A 16676-nucleotide genomic window follows, 5' to 3' on the forward strand; every position below is an offset into this window, starting at 1 on the left:
TTTCCTCTTCCTTTTTGTTTTGTTTGGTCACTCAACAGGTTGAATGATCCCCACCCATAGTGGTGACATGGATCTTCTTTACTCAATTTACCTATTCAAATGCTGACCTCTTCCAGAAACACTCTCAAAGACACCCAGAAATAATGTTTTACCAGCTCTCTGGGCACCTCTTAGCCTAGTTAAGTTGACACATAAAAATAGGCATCACACTGGAAATCACCTGGATCTGTAGATAACAATAAGTTTACAATACAGAGTGGAGTAAGGTCAAGCCAGGACCATTGCAAGGAGATCCAATTAAGAATTTGGTATGAGTGCCAATAGGCTGTTAAAGAGCCCTTTTGAAGTGGTAACTTGGGAACTATTCCTGATCATAAAAATAGAGATATGGAGAGGAACTGGGGAGGAGTGAAAGGTTATCAGGGTCACCTCACAAAGCTCTTTCTGATACCTCACATCTGAATGAGGTTCTTCAGACTTTGCAGTTCTTGGCACTTGGCTTGTCTTAGGACCTGTGGTAAGGCTCCATGTTTCCCCTCTCCCCATAGTCCATCCAGACTATGCATTTATTCTGTGGTTTCTAGTGCATTGTTTTACAAAGTACAAGTCTGAAATAAACAAATGAAATTAATTAAAATATAAATGGACCAAATGATAAATATTTACACATCTTGGGGTTGTGTTTTATTTCATGTAGTGCTTATCAAGCCTGTCTTTGTCTATTTAAATCACTTGTTTGGGGTACGGTGAAAATAATGCTGAGGTCACAAGTTCAGTTCTTGTGTGAGTAGACTATTTTATGGCCTAAGGGTCCATCGGCCATCTGTCCAGAAACTGCAGTTGAAAATGCATGGCACTGGGCACCAGAGGATGAGAAAAGATATGGGGGATCAGAAGAACCCCATCAGGTCTGATGATAAAACAACTCAGAGTCACTGACTTACAATCAGAAAGTCTCCTCTTGGAGGGTCCTGTTGTTTCCTTGAGGAATTCTATTTTAGAAATTACAATGTTATCCTATTAGAAGTACAGAAATGAATGAGCCGCAATTAATATTGGGCAGAACAATGGAAAAAGTGGGGGAAATTGTCACTGGAAGATCAAGGCTTGAATCTTATGTATGCCACTTATGGCTAATGTAATCTCTTGGATGAATATTGCATCTTTCTGAGCTCCAATGTTAGCATTGTACAAACTTTATTCATGGGATTGTTGTATTATAGGAGATAGTATGCATGCCACAAATAAATGCTTAGTAAATGTTAGATATTAGTGACAATTTAGAGTTGTAACTAGGCAGACAGAAAAGGGCTGACTACAAATGAGAAGAGCAGGAATCTAAGAATCGGAGTATCATAGCTGTCAAGAATCTCAGCGATAAATCCAATCCTGAATTTCACTGATAAGAAACTAAAGAATCAAAAGTTTAAGTGCTTGGTAGTCACAGAGCTGAGACTAGAGCCTCTATTTCGGTGTTCAATCTCACTGCCCCTTCAAGCTTAGCAATAGGAAGCAGTCAGAATCCTAACAGGGAATGTAATATTTAAAACAGGCTTCTGCTAAATGTGAAAAACTTTTAGCAGAACTTGATTATTTAATTCAAATAATATTTAATGAATGTTTACCAAGTGTGTGACACTATCCTAGGTCCTGGAATGTTTAGGATATGTCAAGGTAAACATAAAATAGGCCCTGCTCTCATAAAGACAATTTTCTAGAGAAAGATGACCAAGTTTTAAAAAATGAATGCAATTTAATGCAGTAAAAGCCCAAGGAAGGGGCTGCACAGTAAAAGAAGTCCTGGAATTTTCCAGGAAGAGATGATACCTGTGCTACATCTTCAGAGCAGCTGTACTGTGCTGTACCCTATTCCTTCTACATTTGTCCTTAGAAATGCATTTAAAACCATACTTTAAGAAAAATTTACCAGAATTCTACTCATCATTTTATTTACATGTATAGTTTCTTTACGGTCATTTGGTGGTAGAATGTGAACTTGAGATTCAAACAAAGCAGTGTTAAGTTTAGTTAGGTGACTTTTTGACACCTTGAATTGCTTGGTAATAGCAAAATTCTTACCTCTAGGGATTTTGCAAGGTTGATATCCAGATGCCTCAGCTCTGCATATCTGAACAGATTTTCCAATGAAAAGCTATAGGACCATATTTTTCTTCAGTGTTTATATTATTCTTACTCTTGAAAGGAAAGCGGGAATTTACAACCACCTTTGCTCAGTATGTATGCCCCACCTTCTACGGGGTTGTATTATCTTGTGTCCACTGGTAATAAGAAATCTTCATTCAGGAAAAACTGCCAGAATGAATGTTCCTTTCCACTTGTTTAGGGGAGCCCATGGTTAGATAATATTTTGATTAGTTGAAGAATAACTCTACTCTGTTGTGTTAACTTTTGAAAGGATAGTGTTAACAAACCTGTTGAATATTTCCTCAGCATTATTTTCTGTATGCTACTTTTTTGTGTGATCTAATATCATTTATTAAGTAGCTTTGGTTGATTGACACACCTTTTGATCAAAGGAGTTACCCTTTTGTCTTTAAACACTACAAAAATTAAAACTGACCAAAATAATTTGGTGGATATCTTGAGTACTCATCTTATATTCAATAAACAAGAATGTGTATTATATATTAAGGTTACCATGAATTAATTCAAAATTTTAAAAGGGTAAATTTATACTTTTTAAAAAAAATTAAATAAAGCTCCTAACCATGAATACAGGTAATGTCCTGAGTAAAACAAGATGATAGTACTAAAAAGATTCTTGTTTTTTGTTTTTTGTTTTTTTTAAAAGCGCTGGGTGGAGAGGAAAGAATGTTCTTTATATGATCAATACCCCTGCTTTTAAAAATAGAAATAAATACCCCCCATCCCTGCTCAAAAGAAGGGCCACTATCTTCAATTTCTCTAACCAAATTAAGCAGGTATCACGGTTTTGCAGCTTTACATTAGGTTAATGTGAAGGCTATGTTCATTTCACTTACTGTATAATTAGGATTTGAGTCCAAATCCCAGAGTGCATGCGACAGGGATTTTCTTAAGGCTACTCTCTGTTCTTCTCAAAATGGTCTTCTTATTTCTTGTGTTTCTAAAATCAGAAAAGTGAGTATAAACAAACAATAGATGACCTTTATGAGTAAAACATCTGAGCATAGAAAGATTAATCAACCCCCATCAACCAGTCATTAAATCAAATAGGAGCTTTTCTTGTACTTTTAAACCTCTGATTTACAGTCAGGCAAATTGTGTAAAAAGGCTGGTAATACAGTGACGCCCAATGCCACTGGGCTTTAGAAAGCTGACAGTTCCTGTAAAATAGTCATTAAACAACCTCTAGAAGAGACTCATCAGCAGATGCCCCCAGGTGAAGGAGAGAGAAAGCTGAGAGAATGAAGGGGAATCTAACATCTTAGCATGACTGAATTAAACAGAGCATATTATGCTGATTTTCAGAGTCAGCCCAGTAATTTAATTTTCAGAGCAGTTCCTTTGATTGTAGCAACCATTTTATGAAACATTAATAAAACTTTGTGTGTGTGTGTGTGTGTGTGTAACACACATCTGTTTTCCATTTCATTAAGAAAAAGGAGTCAACATATTCAAATTTGCTGACCATTAGTTCTGCAAATGCCAAAAATAAAAGATTGTTGTCATTATTTTTGAAAAAGCAAAGGAACAGAATAACATAGCTCCCACTGTATTATTCCACAGTAAGCACAAAACAGGAAAAGAAAATAAAGTATATAAAGTTACTACATGTTAGTCTATGGGATTTTACATGAAGACTCTGAGCTAAATCACTACTATAATATATAATCCAAATATAATTCTGTACTGCCTATGTAATGATGTCTACTATGCATCCAAATTAATTGTTGTAGAATATACATTGCCTTGTATACTGTTTATCAGATTTACATGGCAAACAGACACTTCTGGATCAAGATTCTCACTGGATACTTGTTTTAAATGGTTTTCATTACACATTTTGAATAACAGAAGATTCACAGTATGAATGTTTTAAATAAGGAAAGAACCTTTAAAAAATTAACACAGATGTGCCTCACTTTACAGAAAATGTGTATTCTTGAAATCTCCATCATAAAACTATTTTTTCTGCAAGTTAACTTATATTTTCTAATTTATTTCTATCATAAAACTGAAGATTCATTCTCACTGAAGTAATTTTTGGCCCAAAGACAATAATCACATTTAAGAATGAATCAATCCTTTTAAATAAGTGATAAATTTTATATCCAAATCTAGCAATTATCCTTAGCCTGAGTATTTTTGTTCTGATTCTCCTCTTTTCATTATTTTACCCCTATTGTTACATGTCTTGTATTTCCTTCTTTAAAAATAATAAGCATATAAGTAAATATGCATATGTAAATAAATAAATCAAAATGATCTTTTGAAGCAACATATACATAAAAATAAGGTTTTTGTTAGTAAATAATAAAAATAAGCGCACAAGGTCAGTCACAGCAAGGCTGTGGGAAATGTCACAGGTACAGCAGCTATGGAGGACATTAGGCCCCAGAGACCTGCAGATGCTACGGGTGACTCACTGCAGACCTCACTGGGTCACTTGGCCTCTAGGAGACTTGGTTTCTTCATCCTAAAATGATGAGGCCACACTAGAAGGTCACTAAGGTTTCTTCATCACGATAGCTTCGTGATCCTGATAAGGGTGTTCCCTCTAGTTGTCATGGTTAGTACTTTATGTGATTCTTGACGTGCTTATGAGTAATAATGTCTTTGTTAAACTTTTGTCAGTCTTTTCTTATAGCAAGGTGGACATCATTTAAAAGGCCATAGCCACATGTTATTATGTTGTTAAATCTAAGAAGGCCATGTTCCTAATAGTGTATATGTGTTTAATAGATTATTCCTATATTTCATTTTCATTTTTTTATGCTGAAGAGTTTTTTCCAGCTCTTCTGTTAAAGTGTAAAATACCGATAGTTATTTCCATCCCAAGTTCACAGTTTGGACCTTGATTTTTTTTTTCTATATTTGACACTCAAAGTATCCAGCTAAAAAGCATAGAACTCAAATTCTCTTGGATATTTCTGTTATATACAAAAGTCTGCAAAGGATTGTCAGAACTTGCTTCATCTCATTACACCAAACATGTTAATTAACTCTTTAAGTTCTATATTCTTACAAAATGAATAATCTGTTGGTAAAATCATAAAGATTCACATTTAAGCCTATACCATAGGCACTTACTAATCATAAACTGTAAAATACTCATAAGATTAAGCATCACATATTAAGAGAAAAAGGAAATGAAAGTCAGTTGTTTAACAGATTTTCATCTGCAAGAGATTTTATTAAGAGCTTCTTTGCTATGTGCCAAGATATGAATGCCTGAATATAATTCAATTTTATACAAAAGAAAATTCCATTCAAATCTAAAGATAGAATATTTCTATTTCAAGTTACTTTTCACTAAAATACTGAAAAGAATTGAAAGACAGCCATCCAAAATCCTAAATGTTTGAAACAAGTCTTCAAACAGTTGAAAAATAACTTTTGCAAATTTCTGGTACTGTGGTTGCCAGCAGAATACAGCCAACTGTTCAGCTAGGTTAAGGTTAATTCCATGGTGTGTGGTAGGAATATGGTCAACTTACACATCAGAAGCAAACCTGGAGATTGTGTCTAGTCATTTTCTTGTATTTCTTTCAAAAGGGAAGCATAGTGTAGAAGCCCAAATGCCAGTCCTAAGTTACAAGATCTACTGGGCTACACTTTTTGCAACAGTTTAATCTCCATTGTTAGTCCCATGAAGAACAGCCCTGCCTTCTGTATTTTCTTACAGGGCTGCTTTTGATGGAGAACTTTGTGGATGTTTGTGATATTGCTCAGAGCCCATTGGCAGATGAGCATCTCTTGCTGTGGCCTCCATCATTATTTGCCTGTCTTGTCTATTAACGAGCACTATCATCCCATCGTGGGATGACAGCTGCAACACGTACTCAGGCGCAATAAACAGCTAAATGAGGCGCACAGCAATTTCACTTGTCACCAGCGCCCTCGGCACGACTGGCTGCACAGCTTGATGCATAAATTCATGAGGCTGTTGCATATGATGGAGTATGCTTGGCTGAAAGAGGTGATGGATAGCAGGGCAGCTAAAAATGGCCATCACCTTGACTCTGTCAGGACATTTTTTAAAACTACCCCATCAGCTTTCTTGTATTCAATGCACTATCATAGCACAGAAGACTCTAAGGTACTGATTTGATACTTTTCTTCAAAAAGGACTTCTTCGTGGTTTCTTTAAACGGAAGTATCATTATTGAGGTAGGTTACATTTATTCATCATTAGCTCTGATGCTGCTAGATTAAGTTATGTTTAAGAGTAGAATTTACTACTGCATACAATTCTTATAAATCAATTCAAGTCTTAATAATGGGGGAAAACAATGGGAGTTTAAAACCATTTCTAAATTATACATTAAGGCTGTGGATTGGTTAACATGGAATTTGAAGAATTAGAAAACATGGCATAGAATATTCAAACACATAAATTTGAGAGATAGAACTTCTATACAACTCATTAGAAAATTAAATAGTATAATGGGCACATCTTTACATCAGTGTTGGTAGTACACTTTCTAATCAGTATGCAAACACAAGCAAGGACTACTACTATGTAAAAGTGCCCACATCAAAGAAGCAGTGTATTGGAGACCTTAAAAAGAACCAATAATATAATGCATTCATGTCTCCAAAAATATCCCTTTAAACTCTTTTTACTCAGCTGCCTGAACTCAAGCCAGAACTCCAACTTCCATTGGCGGGGCCCTGGGTGTCCCACTGCAATGGGCTATACATCCTCTATCTATGTTAGTGGAAGTCATCTAAGGAAGACAAATATAAAGGCAACAAAATCAATGAGGCAGTTTCCTGCAAAGCTTTATGCATTAATCTCTATCACACAGAGATATATATGCACACCAGTGCAAGGGAAGGAAGTCACTTGTTCTCTAATAAAAGAGAAAACCCTTGATAATAAGCAATTAATAAAGTTGTCATGATTAGTTATGCAACTATGAATCAACATGCACAGTAAAAATGACCACTTTCTATAGATATAAAATATCTATGATTCAATCTAGTGAAAATAGTCATTAATACAGGGGGTTATGGATGATTCTTACAGCTACTTCCCTTCTCTTTTTTTTTTTTTGTAATAAAATAGGAACTCCAGAATAAGTATTACTGTAACAATTTAGACAGGAACTTTCTAGACCAGAAAGCAAATTCATTAGCCATTTCTTTTTTTTTCCTGCCTACCTCTTTCCAAACTCATGTTTCTCAAACTCATATATCCTAAATCCCCTACATCTAACAAAAGTATTTTAAAACAGAATTAGAAAAAGTTGAAATCTATAGGAGCAAATTGTATTAGTAATATGAATTCAATGTGCCATACCAAATGATGAAAAGAAATTCTCAAATAAACAGCAGAAAACTTCTTTTGAATTATTTGGAAGTCAGGGGCCTTTTAAGGAGACAATTACTTGGCAGGGTATCTGGTGATAGCCTTATGACACTGTTCCAATATATAATCACCTGGTTAGTCCATGGACTATGTGGATCTGATGTAGTAAAGGAGTCATGGACCATGGCCACTGGTAGGAAGAAGCAGACAGAGAAGAGAAACTTTGAAAAAATGGGGAAGATAAAGATGATTCTCTATCAATAAGACAAGAATTACAGGACACTGTGAATAACAAGGGTGATAATAAGAACATGAACTTTGTAGCTACATAATGCCAAGTATTAAGGGGAATAGAAGGAGGTAAATGAGGAACTCAACTCTGGTAAAATATGTAAGGAGCGCCAAAAATTGAGTATTCTGGATAAATGATATTTTAATGTAATATATTTGCAATAAACTCTGCTTTTAAAAGCTCATGTTATTATCAACTGTGCCATATAACATGACATAATCATGAGAATGACATCTCAGAATATTACAGGTTCCTGGGAGTAAGCAACGACATCTTTGGGAGGTTGCATTAGAAATTTGGCCTACTACAATGATGAACAAAACATCAAAATTTTAAATGAAGATGGCATTTAAAAATAGAAATTAGGGTCAAGGCACGGTGGTTCACGCCTGTCATCCTAGCACTTTGGGAAGCCGAGGCAGGCGGATCACGGGGTCAGGAGATCGAGACCATCCTGACTAACACAGTGAAACCCCATCACTACTAAAAATACAAAAAATTAGCCGGGTGTGGTGGCGGGAGCCTGTAGTCCCAGCTACTAGGGAGGCTGAGGCAGGAGAATCACCTGAACCCAGGAGGCGGAGGTTGCAGTAAGTTGAGATAATACCACGGTACTCCAGCCTGGGTGAGAGAGCAAGACTCTGTCTCAAAAAAAAAAAAAAAAAAAAAAAAAAAAAATTAATACAAAACATTCATGATTTATTTGTTTTACTGTAGCATAAAAATTGCTACAGATTTAGTGGCTTAAAGCAACACTCATCTATTATCTCAAAGTTTGTGTAGGTCAGACATCCATGATGACATGGCTGGGTCTGCTCAGGATCTTAGAAGGTGAAATCAAGTTGTAACTTACAGTTGCCTCCCAAACTCATTCCTGTTCACAGTATTATCTGTGGTTGTAGGACAGAAGTACCTATTTCCTTGTTGCCTACTGATCACTCTCATTCTGTGTGGCTGCTCGCCACTCCTTGCCTATGGCTTCCTCCTTCTTCAAAGGCAGCCATGGCACATTAAATTCTTCCCACACTTTGAATCTTCTTGACTTCTGCTTTACTCTTCTGTCACCAACCAGAAGAAGCTCTCTGATTTTAAAAGCTCATGTGATTATCAACTTTGCCACATAACATGAAATAATCACGAGAATGACATATCAGAATATTCACAGGTTCTGGGGAGTAAGCAAGGACATCTTTGGGGGGCTGCTTTAGAAATTCTGCCTACTACATGATGAACAAAACATCAAAATGTTAAATGAAGATAGTATTTAACCCTTCACCTGCAGGAATGACCCTGACTCATTTGCCTTACCCTTGCCCCAACGATGTTTTTGATAAAACATTTTTTTTCACGAAATCAGATGGCTAACCTATGCATCATAATTTAATAATATTATGTTTAAATATTACATTAAAATAATATTTACATTACTGGTAGCATCGCCTTACATTTTGCACCCTGTGGTGAGTGTCTGAATTACTTCATGCTAGTCTCATCTGTACCTTCTCATTTACTGATCTCTACAATCTTGTAAGGTGGGCATGAGCAGTTTCTATCGCAAATAGGGATAACAGAGAAAGTAAGTAATTTTCCCACATCCATACAAGTATTAGAAGACAGAGCTGGGATCCTACTTCAGATCTACCTGACTCTAGAGAACATGTTATTGTCCACACATGAAAGTACTTATTAAAACACTGCTATGGCTTGAATATGTGTCCCCTCCAAAAGTCATATTGAAATTCAATTGCCAATGTAATAGTATTGAGAGGTGGGGCCTTTAAGAGGTGATTAAGTCATGGAGGCTCTACCCTCATGGATGGGTTTAATACCTTAATAAAGAGTTTTCTGGAGTGAGCACTCTCTCTTGCCTCTTCCGGTCTTCTGCCATGTGAGGAACCTTGTTCCTCCTTTCTGGGAAATACGGCATTTAAATGTGCCATCCTGGGAGTGGAGACTGGGCCTATGTCAGACACCAAGCCTGCCAGAAATTTGATCTCAGACTTCTCAGCCTTCAGAACTGTGAGTCAATAAATTTCTGTTTATTATAAATACCTAGTCTGTGACCTTCTGTTATAGCAGCACAAATGAACTAAGAGAGAAGGGTTGACAAGTAGAGGCTAATGTTTCCTTGCAGAGACTATGTCTGAAACATGGAATCATGGAAATATCCTGAATTTAGATTAAGAAGGCTCTTATCCAGTGCTCCTGCACTATTGATTTAAGCATTTAAGCCTCAGGTAGAGATGATAAGAGCCATCTTTGACTGTTTTTGTAAGGAGTAAATGACTAGATCACAAATTATTTAAGGTCAGGGACATCTTTGATTTTGTGTATAGTTAGCACACAATAGTTTTGTGAATGAATTAATGTTGAAGGAATGAATTAAATAAAACAATATAAAGCTCTAATCTCTATGGCCTATGACGTGCCATAAAAATATGATATGCCTTCTACAGAAATACTAGGTATTTCAGTTAGTAAAATTTCCAATTTCTAAGATGTTTCTACAGTTGGTTCATGTGATTAGCTTCCTCAGTATAGTAATTAGTGGAGACCAAAGGCCTAGACTGTAATATTAAACAAACACAGTGGTCTAAGGTTAGCTTTCTGTCCTGTCTAAATTAATGTCACAAATCTGAGCAATGTAGTGACTAGAAACATTTAATGGATACATATATATTATTTGGGTAACGGCGAAGCTAAAAGCCCAGATTTCACCACTACACAGTATATCCATGTAACAAGACAGCAGTTGTACCTCTTAAATTTACACAAATTATAAAAAAGTAAGCCAACAAAGTTCTCTATGACAAAGTAACTTTATTTATTTATTGGAGCTCATGGTCTGTTGCACTGTGGCCATTGGATAGAAAGCAACCACCAACTATCCAGTTAGTTCAGTTGAAAGAAAGAAGAAAGAAAAAGGCAGGTGGTGTGGGAAATAGAAAAGGAAGGAAGGACAAAAGGAAGGAAGGACACAAGGAAGGAAGAAAGGAAGGAAGGGAGGGAGGGAGCGAGGGAAGAAAGGAAGGAAGGAAGGAAAGAAGAAAGGAAGGAAGGAAGGAAAGAAGGAGAGAATCTTTCATGGATAACTCAGATAATTAGATAATAGGATATTTTAAAATATACTACCTATATTCTTAACCAACTTTATAATTTAGACTTTAGAAACATTTGCATTCATTAAATGTCTCCAGAACATTTTTAAATTGATGAAGTATGTTTTCTTGTTTGAAAAAAAAAGTGACAATTTAACCTAAATGAACATCAGCCAAAGCAGAGTGCAAATGTTGGAAAATAATCAGGATCTCTGAGCACATTTTGTACGCAACACTCTTGGCTAAGGTAGGGCTCAGCACTAGTGTGCTGCAGATGATAGATTGGAACCGTACTTGGCTCTTTATGAATTTGGCTGATTTCTGGCTGCCCAGAAACCCTTTCTTCCTCTGAATTGTCTTTAAATTCAAGAGAAAACCCAAATAGTTATATTTTAGAGCAAAATTATTTCAACACAATTCATTTCTAATATCTTTATTATGCCCTTTTCTGTTTATCTGTCTCTGTATGCATCCACATATTTCAATCTATTTAAAATATGAAAAAATTATATTTCCCTCAAACTTTCATTGATTATGTATTTTTAATCCAAGGGTATGCAAATAATAGATTCAGGATACTAAGACATCCTAAAACATTTATTTCACACACACACATGCATACATATATATATGTGTAATATATTTTTCCATTCTCTAATTTTGTTGCCTCTTTCTTCCTTAACATATCAAAAGCAATGTATTATGTGGCAACATTTTTATGTAAGAATAGCACATAGAAAATACTTGGGTATTGTTTCTAGGTGTGATGGCTTGAGATGGCACTGTTTTTCCTGTTGATCTTCTCTCCAACTTGACTTGTTAGATAAATCTATTATTATCCATTCTCTTGAAGATTCTTATTTATTTATTTATTTTTTGAGACGGAGTCTCACTGTCACTCAGACTGGATTGCAGTGGCAAGATCTTGGCTCATTACAGCTTCCACCTCCAGGGTTCAAGCAATTCTCCTGCCTCAGCCTCCCGAGCAGCTGGGATTACAGGCACCAGCCACCACGCCCAGCTAATTTTTGTATTTTTAGTAGAGACGGGATTTCACCATATTGGCCAGGTTGGTCTCCAACTTCTGACCTTGTGATTCGCCCTCCTCGGCCTCCCAAAGTGCTGGGATTACAGGTGTGAACCACTGCACCCAGCCTCTCTCTTTATTATTCTTTGTAAGGATAAGTCTTTCTATTTTAGGAGTTATGGAAAAGAGCAGCTCTACCAGAACCTGACGAAGATCCCACTTGAAAGTAACAAAAGGCTAAATAGTTACCCTAGTCTGCTCCAGGGTGAGAAAGTAAAAAATCTTTATCATAACCTCTTTGATTAGCTTCAACATTATTTCTGTATTACAGATTTAATTATATCAGTCCTTGCCTAAAATAATGCAATGACTGTTCAGTGTCTTTAGTGTAAGGATATGCTCCTTTCACAGTCTCCAGAACACCTCTGGCCTGGCCCCTGCTCCTGCCCAGCTGCTCCCAAGCCACCCTCTTCACTGCTCTCTACCACATCAATGACTTTTTTTTTCCATTTCTACCCATGTGGACTAAATATTTACAGGGATTAACTCAGTTTAACACCCAAAATTATATGAATTAGATACTAATATGATCTTAATTTTACAAATAAAGACACAGAGGTGCAAAGAGGCTAAAATAACTTGCCAAGGAGCTAGAGGTAAGAAGACACAGAGCTAGGATCTTGACTCATAGCACACCTTTTAAATACTCTTTGAAATGTCTAAAAACAGAAAAATCTATTTTGTTGTTGTTTTGTTTGGTCTTACCAGTTAGTAAAGCATCTTTGGACAAATAAGAAAAATTAACCACTTTTCATGTAGTTTATGTCAGTGTATCAGCATTTCAAAACATTCTCTAAGAGCTCATTTCTCCCCACCTCAATCTAGTTTGGTATGCATTTCAGTGTAAATACCTCCCAATGGTTTACAGGACAATCCTTCAAATATTTACAATGAATTTGACATCCTATGAACATGTATATTATCAAATTATTCACTCATTTATAAAATAAATTTGAGACTTGATGACCTTGATTACTTTATACAGTAAATGAAAAGATCTCCTTCTAAAGAGCTATTTTGACCAGAAATAACTCTTCCAACTAGATAGGAAAACAAAACTCAAATTGGTTTATCACTACAATATTATAACAGTAAATGACAATTAGTGAGTTATTACAAGGAAGAAAAAGTATTAACGCCTCTCCCGTCCCCAGTGACAATGACATTGGATGATATTAATGAGTTCTTTACTGTTCTCTGGTAGGGAGCATTTTTAGGGAAAGGTACTTGTACTTTGAAATGACAAACCTGAGTTCAAACTCTTACTTTACTTGTAACGAGCTATGAGTCCTTGAGCAAGTTAAACTTTTAAAACCCCAAATTCCTCATATATATAATTGGTGATTATACCAACCTTGTAGGTTTTCAAGATTAAATCAAAGTATATAATATAATATAAAAATATTTTTATATAAAAATATAAAAGTGATATAAAAGACATAGCAACGCTATACTTTTTATATGATGTATAGTAATGACATACAGTAATGGCTGTATATACAATATTTTTTCAAATTTCTCAATCTGTGCTCTAAAATTGATAGTTCAGAATATGTTGACAATAGTCATTTTTTAAAAATAAATGTACTTTAGTCTTTAATATTGCTGCCAGTGATACTAACCATAAAAATAGGAAGTGATAACTTGGGGTTGAGATGGCTAAGTTAAAGGAACACTCTTATCATATTTTTTCAAGACATATATTTGTCCTTACATAATAGAATTGGCCAACTAGGCTCCTAGTTGGATGAAGATGATAGAAATAAAATATCTAAAGTTTCATAAAAATAAATTTATGGATACAAACATGAATTTTATTTATTACATAGAATATTTTCAAATATACGGACACTTGATAATATAGGTCAAGATGTCTTCATTTAGGGATAGTATTTGGTACTTACACAAATATTTTGACACTATTTGGCATAAAATATGCAAAAATGAAAAAATTCATTTCAAAATTCTGTATTTATATACATATAAATCTGGAAGCATGGTGCTATCGACTGAATATTTTTGTCCTTCCAAAATTCATATGTTGATATTCTAACCATAATTCGATGGTATTAGGAGATGAGACCTTTGGGAAATAATAGGACATGAGGATGGAGCCCTCAGGAATAGGATTAGTGTCCTTATAAACAGGACACCACAGAGCTTCCTCAGTCCTTCTGCTATTTGAGGACACAGCAAGAAGATGGCAGTCTATAAAACAGAAATTGGGCCCTCACCAGACACTTAATTTGTCAATGCCTTCATCTTGGATTTATCAGCCTCCAGAACGATGAGAAATAAATTTCTGGTGTTTACAAGCCATCCAGTCTGTGGTAGTTTATTATAGCAGCCCAAAGAGACAAAGACAGAAATGATTATCTGAAAGATGAGTTTAAAGGTTAATAATCTATAAAAAAAATGAGTAAATAATTAAAACTTCAATTATTCCAGCATCTACCACAGTACTTAACATATTTTAAATGATTAGTGAGTGATGCATAACCAATGAATGAGGGAATAAAAGAATTCATTTACAATGATGTCCCATTCTTTTTGTACATACTTCTCTCCCCTCTCCCCCTGGTGACAGGATTTTGTAATTCAGAACTCAGAAGAAAGAAATCCTATCAAGCAATACAGTTTATTGTTTATGTCACTTGGTAACACAACAGAGCCGCTGAGAAAGTCGTAGATTCAAATCTTAAGCCATAATTATGTATCAACTGAAAATTCACTCTCTAGCTCAGTTAGTGGCATTATACAATGCCTTACTCACCCATTACGAAGATCTAAATTAGCATCTACTCTTCTGTTTCTCATGATCAGTCTTCAAAAAAAAAAAAAAAAAAAAAAAAAAAAAAAACTAGAAGAGTTGCTGTTAAACTATACTGTATCAAAGTCACATCTTTTCTATTCCTCATCTACCACCTAGGCTCACCTATCCTTCACCCAGCCTGACCTATCCTTCACATTTCTGCCAGTTACATTACCTTGTTCGAAAAATCTGGGTTGTTTCTTTTTACAAATATTTGTATTCTTCAAACTGTGTGTCATAGTTTCTTAGTCTTTCCATTAGCCTCAGAGTCTTCTGGGTGAGGAGAGGAAAAAAATTAAAGAGATACTGGTGGGCAGGATCCAAGGCTTCTAACCTGCTTCAGAGAAGCACTGCATTCATCTGTTCCATAGATAGGGCCTCTGTGTAAGATTTTATTTGACAAAAGTCCCAAACATGCTTGAAAACAACTTATTTCTATATGATCTAAACTCCCTATCTTAGTCACAGTTTTTCTCCAATAAATGACAATGCACCTGTCCAGATTGGTCTTACACTCATACTTTCCCGTGGTTCTTGTTTTAGTCATACCAGGCCACTCATGCTTTTGCCCATGGGTTTCATATTTTCTCTTGGGTATCATTCACTGATACTCTTCACTCCTTAAATCCACACCCAATCCCCTCTTGCTGAATTCCTACTACTCTTTAAGGATCAGTTCCAGTGCCACCTTTTCCATATCATCCTTAAAATATTGTCTTCTGGATCTCTTGAAATCTCAATTGTTCTTTTCTGAAACTCTACTGTAGCCATTAACATATTTTGCTTTTGTGCTTGAATACGTGTCTACTCATTCATGAGACTGCAAGCTCTTTGATATCAGAAACCACAATAAATTCCAGTTTCCATATTTCATGTTCATATTTAAACCTTACTATATTTACTATACATTTCTTAGATCAACTTTAATTTTTGAAATAAAATCTGAATGCTATCATACTAAATGCTAAGCATTGTGTTAAATGTTTTTTTTTTTTTAAACAAAATTTAAATGAATATGGCTGGAATTGATCTTGTCAATCAAAATTCTTAAGTTTGCTAAAAAGGGATCATTACTCCTGATTTTAAAGACGTGGAGACTGAAAGACTAAAAGATTAAATTATAGTATTATTTTTCACTTTACAAAATGGGTCTAGAGAACCAAAGTGGTACACTTATTTCCTCTACTTAACACACTAGGGAGCCCTTATTTAACCTTAGCTTATTTTTTACTTTTCCTAAGGATGTTCTTGATAACCTTTACTTAAACTTAGACCATTCTGTCCCTTTTCTCAGTGTGTGAGCACATGGTTTTGTGGTGATATAGTCTGTATTTGGATAAGCCATACATATTTAGTTCTTTTTAATCTTACTTCCCATCAGCCCTGCCAGACCCTCAATCATTTTTGTAGCCCCTCTCTGCATTCACCGTAGTGCGATGACATCCTTCTGGTACTGAGGTTTTCATAAATGGACACACTTGTCTGACTCATGATGTGTTATTTCTGCATGTGCTGCCCAAACAGTTTTTATAAACCATCATATCATTCCATGCAATGTCATACTAATTTTCTATAACTACCACTTCCAGGTCTCATGCAACACTACTATTTTCCAAATACAATAGCTCAATTTCCCTGATTATCAGTGAATATTTCACCCAAGATGCATTACTTTACATTTTCCAAAGCCTAATCTTATTTTGATATTTCTTATTCAAAGCTGTAACCTCTCAATATTCATAAACGTATTTTCAGTTTTATCTAGTGCTTGTAAACCATCCAAATTTTGTGATATTTATAAATTTAATATTTGAGTCAGCTACCCTAATTATCAGCCTGTAGCAATTAATATATTATATATTATATTAAGACACTGCCATTTCCTTTTTATTCCTTCCCTAAAGGAAAAT

The 16676-nt window shown here is 35.3% G+C and overlaps 1 long non-coding RNA gene across 7 annotated transcripts in view; it reads right to left on the reverse strand.

Annotated features, from left to right (window-relative positions):
• LOC102119720 (uncharacterized) overlaps positions 1-16676 on the reverse strand; it is a 1100133-nt gene that overhangs the window by 122645 nt on the left and 960812 nt on the right. For 6 of the 7 annotated variants that reach the window (XR_006697344.3, XR_006697342.3, XR_010586309.2 and 3 more), the window contains one exon: positions 3003-3106. This is a non-coding gene — a long non-coding RNA (uncharacterized lncRNA). Of the gene's footprint in view, positions 1-489; positions 609-3002; positions 3107-16676 lie in introns of those variants that run through there. The other variant, XR_012433598.1, reaches the window with a different exon arrangement.

Source organism: Macaca fascicularis, chromosome 4 (assembly GCF_037993035.2).
Source record: "Macaca fascicularis isolate 582-1 chromosome 4, T2T-MFA8v1.1".
Lineage (NCBI taxonomy): Eukaryota > Metazoa > Chordata > Mammalia > Primates > Cercopithecidae > Macaca > Macaca fascicularis.